General features: G+C 43.4%; 1 protein-coding gene and 1 long non-coding RNA gene across 4 annotated transcripts in view; one reads left to right on the top strand and one right to left on the bottom strand.

Annotated features, from left to right (window-relative positions):
- FAM181A (family with sequence similarity 181 member A) overlaps positions 1–8,198 on the bottom strand; it is a 37,072-nt gene extending 28,874 nt beyond the window's left edge. The window contains exons 1-3 of one of the 3 annotated variants that reach the window (XR_006282455.1): positions 8,124–8,198; positions 7,868–7,976; positions 7,286–7,446 (exon numbers count right to left, since the gene is read on the bottom strand). The gene's annotated coding sequence lies outside the window, so the exon portion shown is untranslated. Of the gene's footprint in view, positions 1–7,285; positions 7,447–7,867; positions 7,977–8,123 lie in introns of those variants that run through there. The other 2 variants (XR_006282454.1, XM_043517887.1) reach the window with 2 other exon arrangements.
- Positions 6,110–17,227, top strand: LOC119857697. Its single transcript, XR_005293675.1, has 3 exons — positions 6,110–6,359; positions 6,494–6,672; positions 16,646–17,227. It is a non-coding gene; the product is annotated as an uncharacterized LOC119857697 (long non-coding RNA).
- Positions 17,228–20,248: the final 3,021 nt, after the last annotated feature.

Raw genomic sequence — 20,248 nt, 5'->3', positions numbered from 1 at the left:
TATCTATGAATCTATGTGCTTTAAGCCCTATTGGAGAGGAATGATGATCCAGTGGTTAGGGCATGAGCCTAGGATGTTACAGACCCAGATTCAAATCCTTGCTCTGCCATGGACTTTGTATGTCCATGGGCAAGTTATCTAATATCTCCGGGCTTCAGGTTCCCAGCTTTAAGATGGGGATAATCCCTACCTCACAGGACTGTTGTGAAGATAAATACATTAAAAGAATCATAGAATATAAGGGTTGGAAGGGACCTCAGGAGGTCATCTAGTCCAACCCCCGGCTCAAAGCAGGACCAATCCCCAACTAAATCATCCCAGCCAGGGCTTTCTCAAGCCTGACCTTAAAAACTTCTAAGGAAGGGGATTTCACCACCTCCCTAGGTAACGCATTCCAGTGCTTCACCACCCTCCCAGTGAAAAAGTTTTTCCTAATATCCAACCTAAACCTCCCCCACTGCAACTTGAGACTATTACTCCTCATTCTGTCATCTGCTACCACTGAGAACAGTCTAGATCCATCCTCTTTAGAATCCCCTTTCAGATAGTTGAAAGCAGGTATCAAATCCCCCTTCATTCTTCTCTTCTGCAGACTAAACAATCCCAGTTCCCTCAGCCTCTCCTCATAAGTCATGTGTTCCAGTCCCCTAATCATTTTTGTTGCCCTCTGCTGGACTCTTTCCAATTTTTCCACATCCTCCTTATAGTGTGGGGCCCAAAACTGGACACAGTACTCCAGATGAAGCCTCACCAATGTCGAATAGAGGGGAACGATCAAGTCCCTCGATCTGCTGGCAATGCCCCTACTTATACAGCCCAAAATGCCATTGGCCTTCTTGGCAACAACGGCACACTGTTGACTCATATCCATCTTCTTGTCCGCTGTAACCCCTAGGTCCTCTTCAGCAGAACTGCTGCCAAGCCATTCGGTACCCATGTAGCGGTGCATGGGATTCTTCCATCCTAAGTGCAGGACTCTGCACTTGTCCTTGTTGAACCTCATCAGATTTCTTTTGGCCCAATCCTCTAAATGGTCTAGGTCCCTCTGTATCCTATCCCCATCCTCCAGCGTATCTACTTCTCCTCCCAGTTTAGTGTCATCTGCAAATTTGCTGAGGGTGTAATCCACACCATCCTCCAGATCATTTATGAAGATATTGAACAAAACCGGCCCAAAGACCGACCCTGGGGCACTCCACTTGATACTGGCTGTCAACTAGACATGGAGCCATTGATCACTACCTGTTGTGCCCGACAATCTTGCCAGCTTTCTATCCACCTTATATCCATTCATCCAGCCCATACTTCTTTAACTTGCTGGCAAGAATACTGCGAGAGACTGTGTCAAAAGCTTTGCTAAAGTCAAGGAACAACACGTCCACTGCTTTCCCCTCATCCACAGAGCCAGTTATCTCTTCATTGAAGGCAATTAGATTAGTCAAGCATGACTTGCCCTTGGTGAATCCATGCTGACTGTTCCTGATCACTTTCCTCTCCTCTAAGTGCTTCAGAATTGATTCCTTGAGGACCTACTCCATGATTTTTCCAGGAACTGAGATGAGGCTGACTGGCCTGTAGTTCTCAGGATCCTCCTTCTTCCTTTTTTTTTTTTTTTAAAAAAAAGATTGTGAAGGCCTTTGAGATCTATTGATATTGTCATTATCATGAAATCAATCGGCCTTTCGGCATGTGTGTAAATCCCATGGAAGTCAATGATAAAGTTAAGCACAGGTTTTAGTGCTGTCTTAAATCAGGGCCAGGCTGTGCAAACTGATCTCCACATTAGCTTATCAGTTTGGACAATACTTAGATTCAGATAAAGCACTGTCATGCCACCGTGGCACTGTGACACATACTAAACACAATGCTAATCTCAGCTACCCCCTCCTGGAATACCATAGATTTTGGCACAATTGCCTCTTAATCCTTTAATAACAAACATTATGACTTAAACACTGTCTGAAGAGGACCTACTAGTTTTAATTGGAAATTCACCCCAGTGCGGAGGGCTTGACCAATGCCCTTAACCCAGGATTTACTGGGGCAGTGTCACCCATTATTAGGGTGGCCAACTTTCTAAATCTGTGAAAACTGGACACTGGACCCCGCCCCCTACTCTGCCTCTTTCCCTTGAGACCCCACCCCCTCCACTTCCCCACACCCCTCCGTCACTCCCTGCTCTCTCCACCACCCTCCCCCTGCCAGCTGAGCAGGGCTCTAGGGGTAGACAGGTGACTGGGGCAGGACATTGGAGTCGTGCTCCAGGGATGAGTAACTGGGGCAAGATGGAGGAGGGAGAACTGGGTTCCGGGGGGGGGGGGAGAGGTGAATGGAGCAGGGTGGGGGAGGGAGAGCCGTGCTCTGCAGGTGGAGGGGTAAGTGGGGCAGGGTAGGGAAGAGAGCCACGCTCAGGGCAGGATGCGGGAGCTACCGGTACCTCTCTCCACCAGAACCATTGCTGAGTGATCCTCCAGGCTCCAGCAGCAACTGCTGCTTTTCCTGCCCCCTGGTCTGCTGACCGAACACTGCCAGGTTCCCTTTTCCACTGGACTTTCCAGTCAAAAACCCGACACTTGGCAACCCTACCCAATATATCTGTATCTATCGGTATTCTGCATAACAAAGCAGGTAATGAAATAGCATTCTGTTTAGGGCTGGAATTTCAGAGGCAGAAGGACGCTCAATGCCTTAGAGGCAGAAAGTGCTTCATATCAGCCATCAGTAATTTCTTTGGCCAGTGAAGAGGAGGCATGGATGAGCATTGGAAGGTATCCCATCCTGCCCCTCTGGAAACGGAATGTGATCACCACTGTGCATGAGGCCTGGAAGCTGTGGGCTGGCCAGAGTCGGGTGGGAAAAAAGCCCTCCATGATTCTTTGCACAAAAACATTGACAATTCTGAAATTTGAGCAACCTTGCATGCATGGAATTCTGCTTTTATGTGAAGTGTCATGAAATGGGGGTTTCAATTCAAAACTGACTTTGCATACTTTTTTGAGCAAAGATGGGACTTTCCATCCCTCAAAGTATGGTCCATTTCTTGAATGAAATTTCATTTTTTATGGCTCAGAATGGAAATTTAGTAGTTCCGCTTCAGCGGTAGTAGATTCTGGTGCCACCTGTAACCTGTTAAACACTGCTCTAACACACGGGAAGACAGTCCTTGCCCTCAAAGAATTAACAATCTGGGGGTGGGGGGATAATTCCGCAAACATCTGTGCATGTTTAGCTTCCACGCAAGCAAGTAGTCCCACCAAAATCAGTGTGCCTGTACTCAGGACCAGGTCCTAAGGAAGGCAGCAAAGGGCTGGGAGAGGAATAAAACCATACCACAAGAATATTCCTTTTGTGTTAGTTTCTAGGTCGTGTCACAGATTCAGATGCACTAGCACAGTGTTGCAATGTCTGGGTTGCAAACACAAGAGAACTGTTTCCACTGGAATTTAAAAAAATGTCAAACATTTCTATTGGCCCTACATTTTATTCAAACTTACTATGAGCCCAAATCTGAGGCCACACACCGTAGGGGAAAGCTCTGCCTTCATAAATACAAGAGGAATTGGAGTTTTGATAGCACTAGCAGAAAATGGTAGGAGACTCACCAAATCACTTGTGCACATTTCCTCTATCCATCAATTTCCTAGTTTTCAGATACTGCAGCGAAGCGTTTGGTAGAAAAACGTTGTTTGTTCCCTGATCCAAACGGATCGGCTTTGATAAGTGCAGCTGGATTGATCTGTGCTGTGCGTCCTTTAACTGAGTTATGATGCATAATCTTCTGTGGAACAGAACATTTACATTCAACTGACCTAGTTGAAAAAATGCATTAATTTTAATTTATGTAAAATTCTCCCAATAGAAGAGCAAGAAGAGAGGGGAGATGCCTATTTGCAGTCCCTGCCTGCTTGGAGCTAAAGTGAAGTCCAACTTTTTAATAAGGATTTTTGAAATGGAAAAGTATTTTATGGATAATTTGTTCATGTAAATCCACATACAGATTTCTCTGCTCCTCTTTAGCTGATTGTGGTCATGAATAAAATATACTCCTTCAACTTGTCTCCTTTCTACTTATGGACACCCACTCCATCCCTTTGGGTTCTTAGGGCAGATTGATGGCTGTGGATAGGTGGAGAAACTCAACAGCTTAACTGAAGAAAGAATTCCATTTCAACTAAAGTAACTAAAACCACTGTCATATTCTGCAGCTCTTGTGAAAGTTAATCCCACAAATCGGGCAAGGTGCATTTGCAGAATGTCCACATGGGTGGGAACTTTGTTTTGAGATTAATAGGTTAATAGCAAAACAAAATTTACATCTTCATAGTTCCTTTGATCCAGAGAAATCCCAAAGTACTTGACAAGCGGAGACACAAGCTATCCACAGCCTTGACCCAGCATAGCAGTAGTTGCTGAATATGAGCAACTCCTATAGGAACCAGTGGAAGTTGCTCATATAAGGAGATTCAGACACTGGGACCACTTCATAATTTCACAGATATCTGGCCTTCTTCCAATTGCTCAGTAGGTTCAAAAGCAGCATAGTGGGCTCTTTGGCAAAGATGCCATTATGGACAAAAACACCCCAGCAGCTTGTGTTCTCAACTCTCCATCAATGCGCAAAGAACAGCATGCACTGACCCTATCTGGTGTTGTTGCCAGTGGGGCTGCCCTAGAGAGTTGTGCATTTGTAGGATGGAGCCAGCTCTGGGAACTTCATTCTACAATACCTAGTATGATATCATCAAATGTGGTCACTCTGGTTGGCACAATGGTCCTCAGCAAACTGTACATTTTGATGAGCATGGTCACTTCATCCACCTCTGAAATTCAAGCATCCCAGTAGGGCAGTTTAAGACAGAAAGGGGAAAACACCATTTCTAGGTGAAGGTACTGAGGGAATTTGGGTGGGCAGAATGGGCAAGTGGTTAGGACATCAGGAATAGTTCTCCTCTAAGAGGAGGGGGCATATCTTTTATTTAGGGTTTTTCACCATTAGGTAAGCCAGACATTGTAAATAAGAGATGGGCCCAAACCAGAATCCCAGAGTAAGCCCTTGCTCTAGACCCAGACTTCGGGGTCAGTCTTTGGCTCTGGATCTGGCAGTTTTGTGCTGCCCCAGAAATGCAAAGCAGCTAGAAAGATGCTGTAAAGAGCTATCTGAGGATTTCTCCTGACAGAACAGAATCCTTGAGTGGCATAGAGCTAGCATAGATGTCTCTATGCTGTCCAACTGCCCCTGTCTCCATTAAGGGGGCTGGCAGCTGAGGGGACTTGCTGAGCAAGGACAGGATGGGGGAAGATCACATGGTATGCTCCATGGGCTCTTTGGCTCATACAATGGTCCCTATGAAATTGCTGCTGGTCCTTTATCTCTGTAACTGGCCAAATCAAGATCCTCCCAAGGTCAAACTATGCTCACCCTACTTGTGCAGGGAGTCCCACTGTAATCAATGAAATTATTCCCTGGACATAGTCAGCAGGATTTGGCTCATTGGACCTAAACACCCCTAAAATGGGGAGCTCCAGCTCAATCTGTATATTCCCTTATTTTAGAGTGTTTTGATTCACCCATTCAGAAAGTTGTTTGGATCTAGATTCTGTTATGAGCCCATCTCTACTGAAAATACATCAAAATACATTCTGTTGTTGAAACAATGTTCTGCGTGATAGCTCAGAATGTTTTCTTATATTAACCCTAACACCTTGTGTTACTTGGTAACTCAACAACAGTGCTTAGAATTAGAGAGAAGTATGTATATTGTAGCTGTGTGATTGTTACACCTCTGTTTTAAGTTTACTACACCTTTATGTTTCTAAGACCTTTCTCAGGATCAAAATATCCCTGCTGTAGCCCCTGCATCAAGGTAGATACCTATTTGCAGCTAAAATTGAAGTCTATGAATAGTGGAAATCCAGCACCGATGAATTTGGTCCCTGCTATGGGGTTTCTCTCTTCCCCTCCCCCAGACTGAATAGATAAAAAGGCCCCATTAAGCCTGTGGCAGGCAGCACTTGGAGGACTAGGTTGATAAGGCCTAATGGCTGATGAAGCCCAGCTGGGGATGAGCTGGGATATGCATAAAGGGAGGAAGTTGGTGATAAGGGAGGAACTCTACAGCTGCTCCCTAGAGAGGTGGGGAGTTGGCAACAGACCTTGAGGCATAAGCCCTGAGATCCTGCCTTAAAATACAGACTCTGGCAAGAACCTGAGAAGGGGTGAAATAGCCAAAAGGAGCAACAGTAATCCAGAGGGAGGCCAGAAGATAGGAAGGAGCCCAGGGGAACTGCAACAAGATTACAGTCTTCTCAAGCTCCAGTTGCTGGGCATAGGTTCCCTGGGCTGGAATCCTGAGTAGTGGGTGAGTCCAGGTTAGGGTGACCAGATGTCCTGATTTTGTAGGGACAGTCCTGATTTTGGGGTCTCTTACATAGGCTCCTATTACCCCCCCACTCCCTGTCCTGATTTTTCACACTTGCTGTCTGGTCACCCTAGCCTTGGTTCCCCTACCAGCCACTGGGGAAGTGGCACAGATTGGGCAGTGGAGGCGAAGACTACCTGAGACTGTTTGTCCAGTAGGACTTTGATAATCCACAAGTGTAGGATTATCGTGACCTGGCTGGAGGGGCAAGCCACGAAGAGGCAACACTAGAGTTGAGAGAGGAACCCCAATGGTGAGTAGCAAACCTATGACAGTCCCCAGTGTGCACAGCTACCTGTCATTTTGTTCCCAGGGTTACTGCAGCTGGTTACAGAGAAGATGCCAGGCCTACAACACACCCACTGTGGTCTCCCCTAGAGCCATTAAGGAAAACAACAAGAAAGAACAAAATCTAAAATAAAAACTAATTTCAGATCAAAGTAGGTGTTTTGTTCATAGAAAATGAAAGTGAGGGAATGTCTCCACTTAAGCTCTGAATTTGTGTATCAATGGCTGCTTAATCATTGTCAACGCTGTTCACGTAGTTGAAAAAGGACCATATATATACACTATACTTCAGCTTTGAGGCTATATAATGCTATAAAACACAGAGTGATTTGTGACAGAAGAGAAATCTTTGTCTCCTGCCAAAGAGCTGTCATTCCTGACTGTGCATAATATAAATGGCTCTCACACAACGTGAAAAAGCTATTACAGAAAGTAACCTCTGTTTTCTAACAAATGCATTCCAACAACAGAAGAGGTACAGTATGAGACAGGTATAAATAATGCAAAGCCAGGAAAGTGGGAGGAATACTACCCACAAAAGGAAGTTTCCCTTCAGTTCCCAGGAATATTTCCTTTGATTTATCTGGTGATTAAACTGTGGCTTTATTCATTTCAAATATTAAAAACCAATTGTCAGCTTTTTATGCCCCAATGATTCATGAGCTGTCAGATCTCCTTCCAAACACACACCATAGTATTCAGAAGCTTGTCTTCTTCTGCAGTTGGACCTTGACAGGACCTAGAAACAAATGTTAGTGAGAATAATTATGCAATGATACAGCTAAGTGAAAGGAAATGGGAGTAACTGAGTAATGCTAATGAGCCAATATGTATCTAGCTATACTATGTATGACACTCTATCAAGCACTGCCCGGGGCAAATGGTATGGCAACCCTGGCGTTAATTACTAGTGGGAGTGGCCAAGACTCACAGAACCAGTCTTTAGATGATGCGAGAAGATTATTTTCAAACAGCCTCTTCATTTTCAGTGGAAATTCCTGCAACTCTCAAGGGGCTAGGTGGTTTTAAAGGCCTTGGTCCTTATGTCCTGCCTCCTTCAAGTCTCAGACTGTGAATAAAAGTAACTAAGGGCTTCCAAAATGGTAGCCTTATTGGTTTGCAGATGTATAAATAACCATCCTCCTTCCTCATTTCCATACCTTTAATTTTACATGAATGGATATACCTTCTGTAGGCTGGTTGGCTGTCCTAGGCTGGTCAGATCCATCAGCCGTGCCCAGTTCTGTTTGTAGCCCTTTCCTCGGGGATCTGTTTATTCCTCAAACACACAAACAAAAGGAAATGTGGAATAAGCAATAATTTTGTTCGGGACTGAGACACCCTCTGGCCTCTAATAGCTAAAGGGTTTGCAATTCCCTCAGGCCGAGGATTTACAGAGCCTGCTTGCCCTCTTACAGCCTGGTGCTGCAGCCACAGGAGAGTATATTCTCAGTTCTCTCCTGGTCCCAGGCTCTCTCACAGAGCTGGCAGCCTCATTTATATCCCCTAGCTGAGACTCAGACCCAGTCATTAGATGCTGTCCAGCTGGATCAAGCTGATTCCCAGCACCTGCCTGTCCAGCTTCCCTTCAGAACAGGGGCAGCTGCTCACTGGCGCCCCAGGCCTTTAAAGGGGCAGACTGTCCTAGCATACATACCCAATACAGTTGGTCAGATATTTGCTGAGAATAATACTCACTGTGAATTGAGCCTTTTTGTTTTCTGATTGAGAACTGTACATTCATTCATTCGTTCAGTTTGTCAGAACTGGGCTTAAGTGGAACCTGCGTGATGCACAGTAGAGCTGGTAGCAGTGCTCTGAATAAAAACAATTCTCATTTAAAGATAGCCTTTGCGAAAAAAAAGCTCATGAAAAATTGCCAATATAATCGAATTTTTTTTGGCAAAATGCTGACATTTTTAAATCAACCTTTTAATCGCTTTAAAAATCAAACCCACTACTATAATGGTTAAAAATAATCAAAAACGGTGTTAAATAAATAAAACTGCTATAGACATTTTTCGATCTTGGTTTGAAAAACCCTGATCAAATTTTGTTTGCTAAAACAGGTTTTTAATATCTTAGAAATTCATGAAATGTTATTAGCCAGTTTTAATCGTAGGCTTTTTGCTGGCCCTGTGCACAGGGGGTGAATTTCATGCACAAAAAAGCCATTTCTCAAATAGCCATTAGGGGGAAAAAAGGTTCATGTTCATACCAATGTCTGAAGTAGTGACCTGCAAGGGGTCATGACCAGGGCTGAGTTGAACAATGACTGGGAATTTGCACGAATATTTACAAATGCTATTTACAGCGTTCAATCAGATTTAATTGCCAGCTTAAAAGCTCTCAGTTGGTATTTAGAAAAAAACATTAAGAATCTGAATGCTTGTTGGCTTAGGAAGCATCACTTGTTAGCTAGAATACTGATTTGTATGCATAAAATTTAGACAATCTATTTCCTGAGATGTTGTAGGGAAAATACCTTATGATTGCTGCATATTTTACATAAAAGAATGTTGTGCTTTGTTTCATTGCATGTGTATTTTATATGTCAGAAAGTGAGTAGTGTTTTCTTGATAACTCCTCTTTGCTACAAATCACAGTTATATGCCCTAGGCAGATGTATTAATTGTTTGTATACTGTCTGTTCTGAAAGAGAAGATGGGCCACACCCTTAGTTGGTGCAGAGCAACACAGCTTTGCTGAAGCCAAGTATAGAATGCCTTTATTATTTTAGTCTATTGAAAGAAAAAATCTCATTTTTGCATCTTTACTCAAAGGTTTATAGGGAGTGCCTCCTACAACATCTGCAAAGCTAACTCATTATCCATCTTCACTTTCCTCCACAAAACACTTCTTTGCCACAATGCTGTTAACAATGGTTACACAGTGGTCACAGCACACCAGCAGCCCTTCACCAATATTGGTTGATTGTTTCCTTGCACTGCCCCACATCGCTGTATCCATATATCATCTCTTGTTTTATACTTAGATTGTAAGCTCTTTGGGGCAGGGACTGTTCTGTGTTTGTACTGCGCCTATCACAATGGGCTTCTGATCCATGACTAGGGCCCTTAGGTGCTATGGTAATATAAACAGTAAGAACAGGGGATGAGAAGGAAAGTGTGAAAATATTGATACTGTAACGACATGGCTAGGGTATATATGCCACTGCTCTCTGGTGGATAGAATCAGAACTGCTTTTCTGTGTCATAGCCCCAATATGGTTGACAGCTAATGAAGATTCTCCTTCAGCTCAGTAGTAGGGGCATGTGCTTTTGGCATAGGAGGACGTTCTGCTGTTTCTGTGAAATTCTGAATGATCATAGCAACAACCATGAATTGCTAGGTGACCATGGATTTCTTACAATAACATCTTTTATCCAAGGAGCTCTAAGCACTTTGCAGACCTTAGTGAATTAGGACTCCCAATCCCTGAGGTAGGCAAGTGCTGTTATGTCCATTTTACAGATAAGCACAAATGTCTGTGGCTCAGTTTCATCCTAAGAAGGTATTTATGCCTTGAGCCTTGGCAGACTGTTAATTTCCACCTTGTGCTCAGGCTTTAGCCAGCTTCTGCATGAACCTGACTGCATAAACTATTCATTCTAAACAAGTTCTACATGACAATGTATAGCAGGGCCTTTAAATAGTTGTTTTAATACAGAGTCACATTTGTCTGATTATGTAGCCTTCAAAGCTCAATCTGTAACTTTCTCTGTCGGTCCTTCATGTTTCTCTATTTGCCTCCATTGCAAATGCTAATGTTATTTCCATCATTATCCTGCTTGCAGCTCTTAGATGGAGGGAGAGAAAAGTAAGATCTTTCACCCATATGTTTATCTCACTACTGGGAATTAGCTGAATGGAAGATGAGCACAAACAGCCTTCATTTCCCAAGAAAAAGCAGGCTGGAAAGTGTCAAGAGATGCAATGAATGAACTTCTCTTGCTAATGGCTGACTGGTCTTGTTATTAATACAGATATAATGATGTTAAGCTTCTCTATTAAGTCAGCAGGCCTGGGCTATTGGTTACACTTCATTTCTTAGAAATAGACTCATTTTTCAATTACATCTTAATTTGCAGTGTCTTTAAATGCCTGGAGAATACAAGAAGTTCAAGAGCCTATTATTGAGGATGCTGCTGAGCTTCATCCAGACAAAAATGTTAATGAGAGGAAGGTTCATGTTTGGAACTTGCTTATTCTTTACTTGCAGAGACCTGTGCATTGGCTTGTCTCCCTTTTCTGAAAGAAAATAATTGGATCCATACAGCTCAGGAACCAATACTTATAACAGTGAACACAAGTAAAACTAAGCCAAGATCACACTGAGGATCTGGCTGAAAACTTCCCACAAATCCAAGCTGTTCAGTCTTATGGATGGAGCAGTGCTATACCAGAGACCTCAAAACATTAGCCCAAGCTAGTGAGTGAAGCAGCGCTTAACAATCTAGGCTCTGACTGTGGCCGGCCAGAGAGTGGGTGTTGAGCAGGGCAAGGGGAGAAGGATAGCAAGATCCTTCATGTTTTTTGTCTTGTATCTATTATCAGCTCTTACTTTGGGGTTGAAATTTTAGTCCTTGCATATTCTAAGAGCCTCTGGGCTTAAGTCACCCAATGTCCCCTTGGGTGAGAGGGTTCCACACAGCCTGCTGTGCTGTGGCAAAAAGCAATCTGGCCCATACCGTAATGCCATCGATATGGACCCCTGCAGCTCTACATTAGTATTATATAAACTGCATCCTTGGTGAGTTAAGGATTGAATAAAGCCAATGTTAATGGCTGCTAAGCACAGGGAGAGCTGCTGGCTCAGACTTAACCATGGGAAGAAAAATGTAATGGTGGTTGGCAGAGAGAAAGTACTTACTTTGCCAGCAGCCTAACCTCACCATTAACTGGGTGATCAGACCACATACGCAGCCTTGGTGGGATGCTGGATTCCTCGCGACTCTTGGACATACAGTGTGTATTACTAGAGTATCGAGGTATGCTTTCCTCTATTTCTGGCTGGCATGGGGCCTCTGCCCTTTCCTCTCAGGCAATGAAAAAGCCACAGCGACCTGCACACTCGTCATCTTCATTAGACTTCTGCCACTCATTCTAGTTGGAGCTGAGTGTAATCATCACACAAATGGAGCTGACGTAGCATGTAGCAGCAGCCAGTATCTTAATGCCCCAGCAAAGACAGCAGCCCCACAAACTCCACCGCCTCTCCCTTTGTTTCCACACTGAATTCAAGGTCATATGCCTAATGTATAAGGGCTTTAGCAATCTGCGACTTGGCTTTTTCAGAGACTGACTGATCCATGAAGAGGACTACACAGGATGATGTGTTTGGAGAGACTGAAGATACAGGTTTCAAGCCCTGGAAGCAAAGTGCTTTTAGCAGTGGGACACCAGTCACTCAGCTCCTTGCCAGAGAAGACCATGTTAAATCTAAGCTCAGCTGTGCTCTTATTTACCTTTTCCACAAAGTCTTCCTCCAGAAACAGCTTCCTTCCTTAAGGAAAAGAAAAACACCCAGGAATCATTTGAGGACAGAAAAAGAAGACTCATAGTGTGGACTTCTGGGCTTCTGCATGAATGTGACTCCAAGGTAGGGGCCCTTAGAAATAGCTTAGATAAAGCTGCTGCAGCTGAGTAGCTTAAATTTGAAGGCAAGTAGAGGAGACACAGAAAAGCAGGTTAGTATAAGGGCATGTCTATACAGGGTTGTCTGGGAAAGCTAATCAGAATTAACTAAAGGCGTGAATTTGAAGTGGATTAGTTAATCCGCATTAAGTCCCTGCGCGAACACCCTCAGTCAGAATTAAAGTGACCTCAATTTGGTTTAATTTAATTCACTTCCAGAATGAATTAAGTTAAACCAAACGGAGGTCACTTTAAACTGCATGGATGCTGTTAATCAGAATCAAACTAATCCACTTCAGATTTACACCGTTAGTTAATTTACATTCACTTTCCTGCATGTCTCTGTTTAGACAAGCCCTAAAAAACTGGAAACTGAAATGATGTAAATTGTACCAGCATAGGGTTCTCACTATCAGGAATGCTGTAACTGAGCCTGTAGTTTTACTACAGCTTTTGAATTTTCATCTCTTTTCTTGGTGTCAGAGCAACTTGAATGGGAAACTTCCCTAAAGAGAATGTTCTTTATTGCAAGTAGGTGGCAGTGGCCATATTGCTGTAAGGGCATGTCTTTATTGGCAACGTTAAAGCACTGCCTCGGCCTCGCATTAACGTGGCTTCTGTAGGCATGGCAGAGCGTTGGGAGAGAGCTCTCCCAGCGCTCTAAACAAACCATCTCCACGAGCGGCGTAGCTCCCAGCAGTGGTGCACTTTCCACCCTGGCGCTTTACAGCACTGAAACTTGCTGTGCTCGGGGGGGTGTTTTTTCACATCCCTGAGCGAGAAAGTTGCAGCGCTGTAAAGTGCCAGTGTAGACAAGCCCTTAGTCAAGCATGCTCACACAATGCACTTTTTGTTACATGCCCCAAACTCCCACTGCCTAAAAGGAAATGGGTTGGAAAGAAGCTGCTAGTGCCTTGTACGGGGAGAGAAGCTGTGCAGGAACAGGTCATCCACGTAAACTTTCCAACCCTGCCATGTGGCCAAGGTCAAAGAGACAGACATTGCTCTGTTGTGCTGAGTAAGTGATGGTTGGGTAAGTGACAGCTGCCTCGGGGCATGTCTAACTTTTACACCCACCGAGTTTAAGGCCAGAAACTCCCACCAGATCATCTAGTCTGACCTCCTGTGTATCACAGGTCACCCAACACCCACACACTAAACCCAACAACCAAAGACAGTATTACACCCTCCAGGAGACTAAACTGAACACCACTATCATCGATTAAAAGGGCAATGGAGAAATTGTGTAGCTTGCTCTTTTTTGTCCAGGCCCTTCCATTTTTCTGCTCTTATTCCCCCCTCCCCTGACACCACACACCTCCAGGGTTTGTACCAAACCCCAGGAGGCAGAGTATTGACATTGCACCACTGGAATGACTGAATCACAAAGGGCCAGTTCCTTGTACACATTGGGGTAAATCCTCCTCCCAGTGCCCAGCTTGAGGTGCTGGGCTGTCTGTTAGGAGCTGGGTGGTGGTGACCAGCTGGTAGTAGGGAAAGAAAACATGATCCCTCCAGGCTGTGGAGCCACAGTGGAGTTGCTTTGTGGCTGGCTCTGATGCCCTGGGACTGCAGAGGCAGTCACTGGTGGATTCACCAGGGCCACTCTCTGCTCCTCCCCGGTTCTGCTCTCAGAACCCCTTGCATGGCAGACTGCTAGGAATGCTCCAGGGAGTGAGGCTCCTTGCACCCACTTCCCAAATTTCACCCCCACTTTGGCTCTCTAATTGCCCTCATTCAGTTGCCTCTGAATACCGCAGTGCTCACAGGTGGGGGGAGAGAGTAGGAATTACCCCCATATGTATCAATCTGGCCTAGCTATGGGTTTGTAAGGAGGTAAGTAAAAGGTGTCCTTAAGGGTAAGCAAGACAGGGTAGACACACAAGGCAGAGTAAGTGATTTGCCCAAGGACACACAAGGAGTCTGTAGTAGAGCAAGAAAAAAAATCCAATCTTCTGAGTCCTGAACCATGGCTTTAGCTGTTAAACCAGGCTCTCCCCACAAGCTAAACTTGACTTGTACTCTGCACTTCCCTAGTACCTTTCATCCAAGGGTCTCCCTGCCCCTTAAAACATGTAATTGCTCTGGCTTCACCACACCGTTTTCCATTTAAGAGAAGACATGGAGGCCCTGTTGGAAATCCCCTACTTTGCCACTTGAAGCTGACAAATTTGCACATACCAGGCAGGCAGTTTGACAGGTGGTCATTCTTTGTACACATTGACTAAGAATAGAAAATTGACTCCAAAAATATAGGGGGACACAAGAAAAGGGTTTGTTAGATCTCAACCAGTGATCACGCCAATGCAGTGCGGTTATCAGGAAGCTAGCTTTCTCTGGTGCTGCAAAAACATGACTCAGCAATACCCAACATGACAGTATATGCTTTGGAGCCCTTCTCATGCTGGGAGATTAATCCTTGAATGCGTGCACCTGTATTTCCTAATCTCTTCTTCTTGATATATTTGATTTAAATCTTACCGTGGGGAAGAGGGTCCCTTTGACTGGTATGCAGCTTGATGGGATTTCTTCTGGCAGCAAACCTGCTCAAAGTAGGTATGGCACGTAGATCAGCAAACTAATCTTTCAGCCCATTAGCGGGGGGGAAATGACAGCTCCACACAGATCTGTCACTCTGAAGCTAAAATGCTGCTGGGAACAGTCAGAGAGATTTAACCTCCCCGATTAAAAAGACTAAGCCTTCTGAATTTGAAAACTGCTAATATTCATAACCTTTCCCTCTTAGAACCAAAAAATCTGTCTTTAAAATGCACTATTGACATCTGGGAATATCCAGAAGGCTGAACAGTTCTTGCAAATAGGATTTGAAATGTTTAACTTTCAGCTAACTTGATCAGGGACCAAGTCAAGAACTTGCCTTGGAAAAACTGGAAGACTGGGGATTTATTTAATGTAAAAATAAGTGACCCATCCATGAAATATTAGTATTTTCATTTGCTTGTTTAATTATAAAGCTATTAAAACTAGAGGTGGACACACAAGCTATAGGTGAAATTCACTCCTGTGCAGAAGGCCAGCACAAAAAGTCTAGGTTGGAAAGGATGGGGGGGCCAAATTTACTGACCCTCCGAGCCACATATGATAATCTCCAGAAGTTTAAGAGCTGAGCACACCTGCCAGGACTCCAGCCCTGCTGGGAGGAGGGTCTCGGGGTTTCAGCCCCAGAGGAGGCATCTGCCAGGGCTGAAGCCCCGAGCCTGGGAAGGTGTGCCCTGCAGGGCTGAAGCCGCATCACTGTGCTGCAGGGCAGAAACCCCAACCTCCCCCACCCCAGTCTGGTAGGCAGAGAATGAGGGGAGAGACATGGAGGGCTCCACAAGCTGCAAATTGTAAAAGAGCCACATGTGGCTCATGAGCCACGGTTTGACCACCCCTGGTCTAGTAGCTAGGGCATTGGCTTATGACTCAGGAGTAGAGCTGAGCCAACATTTTTGGATGAAGTTTTTCAGTGAAAAATGTAGATTTGGCAACCCCAAAACATTTTGTGAACCTATGTTAGTTTTGCCAAATTGTTCATGTCCAGAAAAAAACCTCAATCAATTTAAAAGTGACTTTCAAAATTTCCTTCAATATTTTTAATTGCTCAAAATTGAAAAAACATTATTCACACCAAAACAGGCTGTTTTTTACTTTTTGATTTGTCAAAAATCCCCAAATGTTTGTTTGACCCAAAGCCATTTTTCACAATTTCAAGCAAACAAACAAACATCAGTTATTTGCACAGCTGTGACACTGGGCAAGCCATGCCATGTGACATTGGGCAAGTCAATCTATCGTTCTGCACCGTTTCCCATCTGTAAAATGGGGATAAATCTTCCTGACCTCACAAGAGTGTTATGAGGCTAAAAACCTGATTAATGATCTGAGTTGCTCAGTCACCATGGCAGTGAGGGCCATATAAGCATCTGATAGCTTATGTGACCCTCAAAATAGGTGTTGTGCCAGCCTTCTGCCCAACGGTGATTTTCACCCACTGTGAGAGTCTGAAGTCTAAGATTTGCAAACATTGCTAATGGGCTGAAGTTAATCCCCATATTTTTTCTTTGGGAGATGGGGGCAGATTTGAAATTTGGACCCAAATCTATAAGCTGCACCCTGAGTGAGATGCAGAGGATCATTCAGTCAAAGTCATTAAAGTCATTCATTAGCATAGTTTTACAAGAACGTATGGGTGTAATTCATCTCCAGGTAAGAGTTTATGGAGACAATATTGTGCATCTAGCCAGGAGGATTTGTTTCAAAATCTGCTGAAACTCTTACACTTGTTCTCCTACTTGTAGGTGCAGTAAATAGCTGAAGGAGACGATGGTTATGCCCCTGCACTAAAGAGGCAAGTGGATGGAGACTAAACTCTGGAGATTCATTTTCATAAACCCAGGGGCCCCAGTAAACAGAAGGAAGGAGTCAAGTTCCATTGCTGGCTGTATCTCAGAAAACAATGTGCTCCAATTCCAGTTCCTTGAGATACAATCTACACATTGGTCCTGGCTCCCTTGTTGGCCATTTCATTAAAGTAGCAGCAAGGATATAAAATTCGATTAAATTCTACAGGATGATTTTAAAACAAATCAAACAAACCAAGAAGTTGGAGTAGATCAGGTAGTCACACTGGATTACCAGAATGGTCCTTTCTGCCCTTAAAATCTATGAACCTACAGAGAGGTTACCATTTTCCATTCAGCATAATAGGAGCTCTTAGGTGCTGTGGTAATACAACTGTATTACTAATAAATAACTAAATAATACAGTAGGTATGACTGGGCCCTAAGCCAGGACAGGGTTTGCTTTTAATATATGTGGTAGATTGGAAACCCCGAGGAAAATTATGGACCTGCAACTGAGAGTAAAATTAGGTTGAAGATATTTTTATTGCAGTCTGCTCTGTTTTTGTACTTCCTTGTAAAGTACATCCACAAAAAAACTAGGGATTTGCAGCTGTAAACTGTGCACTGTGGAAAAATCCAGCAAAAGAAAATTTCTTTATTCAGACCATTAAATAGATAGCTATAGAAGTTGTCAGGGTTCCCTCCCCACTATGAACTCTGGGGTACAGATGTGGGGATGCACATAAAAGACCCCCTAAAATTATTTCTACAAGCTTAGGTTAAAACTTCCCCAAGGCACAAATCCCGTCTTGTCCTTGGACGGTATTTGCCACCACCATCAAGTGAGTTAGACAAAGATTCAAGGAAAAGAACCACTTGGAGTTCCTGTTTCCCAAAATATTCCCCCCAAACCCCTTCACCCCCTTTCCTGGGGAGGCTTGAGAATAATATCCTCACCAATTGGTACATGTAAACACAGACCAAATCCCTGGGGTTTTAGGACACTAAAACCAATCAGATTCTTAAAAAAAACAGAACTTTATTATAAAGAAAAAAAGTAAAAAAAAAAAAAAAAGCACCTCTGTAAAATCAGGATGGAAGCTAATTTTACAGGGTAATCAGATTCAAAACACAGAGGATTCCCCTCTAGGCAAAACTTTAAAGTTACAAAAAACAGGGATAAACCTCCCTCTAAGCATAGGGAAAATTCACAAGCTAAAACAAAAGATACTCTAATGCATTTCCTTGCTATTACTTACTATTCCTGTAATTTTAGATGTATCATTCAGTAGGAGCTGGATTATTGCTTGATCTCTCTCTGTCTCCCGAGAGAACACACACAGAGCACAAAAACAAAGCCTTCCCCCCTCCCCCCAGATTTGAAAAAAGAAAAGGTCTCTAAGGTGCCACAAGTACTCCTTTTCTTTTTGCGAATACAGACTAACACGGCTGCTACTCTGAAACCAGATTTGAAAGTGTCTTCTTTCCCCATTGGTCCTTCTGGTCAGGTGCCAACTAGGTTAATTGAACTGATTAACCCCTTACAGGTAAGGGGATTCTGTATCTCTGGCCAAGAGGGATTTTATATTACTCCATACATACATAAAGGTTGTTACCCTTCCCTTTATATTTATGATGGAAGTACCAGTCTAATATGAGCTAATGCACTAGTTTCTGAGCTAGTGTTTGAAGTGCATTGAGATCATGATGCATTCCAAGCTACTACCCTACATCATTTAAATGCATTAATACTCTATTCTTCTTAAGTCTTAAATTAGCACTGTCATCTGTTTCACTGTGTAAATCAAGCAGTAAATTATTTAGGGACAATCTGATTTACACTACTGTAAATTAAGAGCATGTCCACTGGCTTTAATGAAGTTACTACAGATACACCCCCATAGTGAGACCAGGATATGGTCCTTTATAAATTGCACAGATTACATGAGAATAACCAAGGCATACACTGGGGAAATGAAGTGCCGATGCACAGGGAGAGATTCTCAATGGGCCGTACTGTGAAGTCCTCACTCAGATAACATGTTAAAGTCAGTGAGGCCTTTTACCTGAGTAAGGACTGAATAAGTCTCAGTCTATTTATAGAGAAACCAGGGTGTGACATTGGGTTTCTCAATATTCACTTCAATCCCTGCCTACCCTGCTAGAGTAAATGTTTCAAAGGCGTGTAGGGGACATAGGAGCCTAAGGCTCATTCTTCAGAAGGGATTAGGCAATTAAGTTTGAAGTCTCATTAAAAGCCACTTTTGAACATGATGCAGGCTCCTAAGTGCCTAATTACTTCTGAAAGTGGGACTTAGGCTCCTACGCCCCTTAGGCGCCTTTGAAAATTTTTTACTAGAAGATGGGCACACAAGTGGTTTAAAGATTATACTTAAAGGAACAATCATTAGTAGTTTGCTGTCAAACTGGGAGGATGTATCTAATGGGGTCCAACCTGCTCAGTCCTAGTTCTGGTACTATTCAATGTTTTCATTAAAGACTTGGATAATGGGGAATATGCTCATTAAATGTGCAGATGACACCAAGCTGCAGGGGGCTGCAAACACTTTGGAGGACAGGATTAAAATTCAAAAGGACCTTGACAAATTGGAGAATTGATCTGAATTTAACAAGATGAAATTCAGTAAAGATAGGTGCAAAGTACTTCACTTAGAGGAAAAAAAATCAAATGCACAACTACAAACTGAGGAATAATTGGCGAGGCAGCAGTATGACTGAAAAGGATCTGGGAATTACAGTGGATCACAAATTGAATGAGTCAACAATGTAGTGTACTCTTGCCAACATTCTCAGAGTCTAACTGATTGCCATATTTGGGGTCGGGAAGGAATTTTCCCTTGGGTCAGATTGGCAGAGAGTCTGTTTTTTTGTCTGTTTGTTTGCCTTCTTCTACAGCATGGGGCATAGGTCACTTGCAGGTTTAAACTAGTGTAAAGGGCGGCTTCTCTTTAACTTGAAGTCTTTAAATCATTATTTGAGTAACTCAGCCAGCAGCTATGGGTCTATTACAGAAGTGGGTGGGTGAGGTTCTATGGCCTGCAATGTGCAAGAGGTCAGACTAGATGATCATGATGGTCCCTTCTGGCCTTAAAATCTATGAGTTGTGAAAAAGGCTAATATTCTGGAGTCTATTAACAGGAGTGTTTTAAGACAGACAAGGGAGATAGTTATCCTGGTGAGGCCTCATCTGAATACTGTGTCCATTTCCGAGTGCCACACTTTAAGAAAGATGTGGACAAACTGGAGGGTCCAGAGGAGAGCAACAAAAGTGATAAAAGGTTTAGAAAAATCTGACCTAGGAGGAAAGGTTTAAAAAAAAACCAACAACCTTGGGCCTGTTAGACTTGAGAAAAGACCTGATAAGTCTTCTAATATGTTGAGGGCTGTTATAAAGAAGATGGTGATCTATTGTTCTCTATGGTTACTGAAGTTAAGACAATAAGTACTGGGCTTCATCTGTAGCAAGGGAGATGTAGGTTAGATATTAGGACAAAACTCTCTAACTGTTAAGCTCTGAAATAGGCTTGAGGGGATGGA

The sequence above is a fragment of the Dermochelys coriacea genome, chromosome 6 (assembly GCF_009764565.3).
Source record: "Dermochelys coriacea isolate rDerCor1 chromosome 6, rDerCor1.pri.v4, whole genome shotgun sequence".
Taxonomy (NCBI): Eukaryota; Metazoa; Chordata; order Testudines; family Dermochelyidae; genus Dermochelys; species Dermochelys coriacea.
The sequence above is the reverse complement of the archived record's forward strand: the minus strand, read 5'-3'. Positions and strand labels throughout refer to the sequence as shown.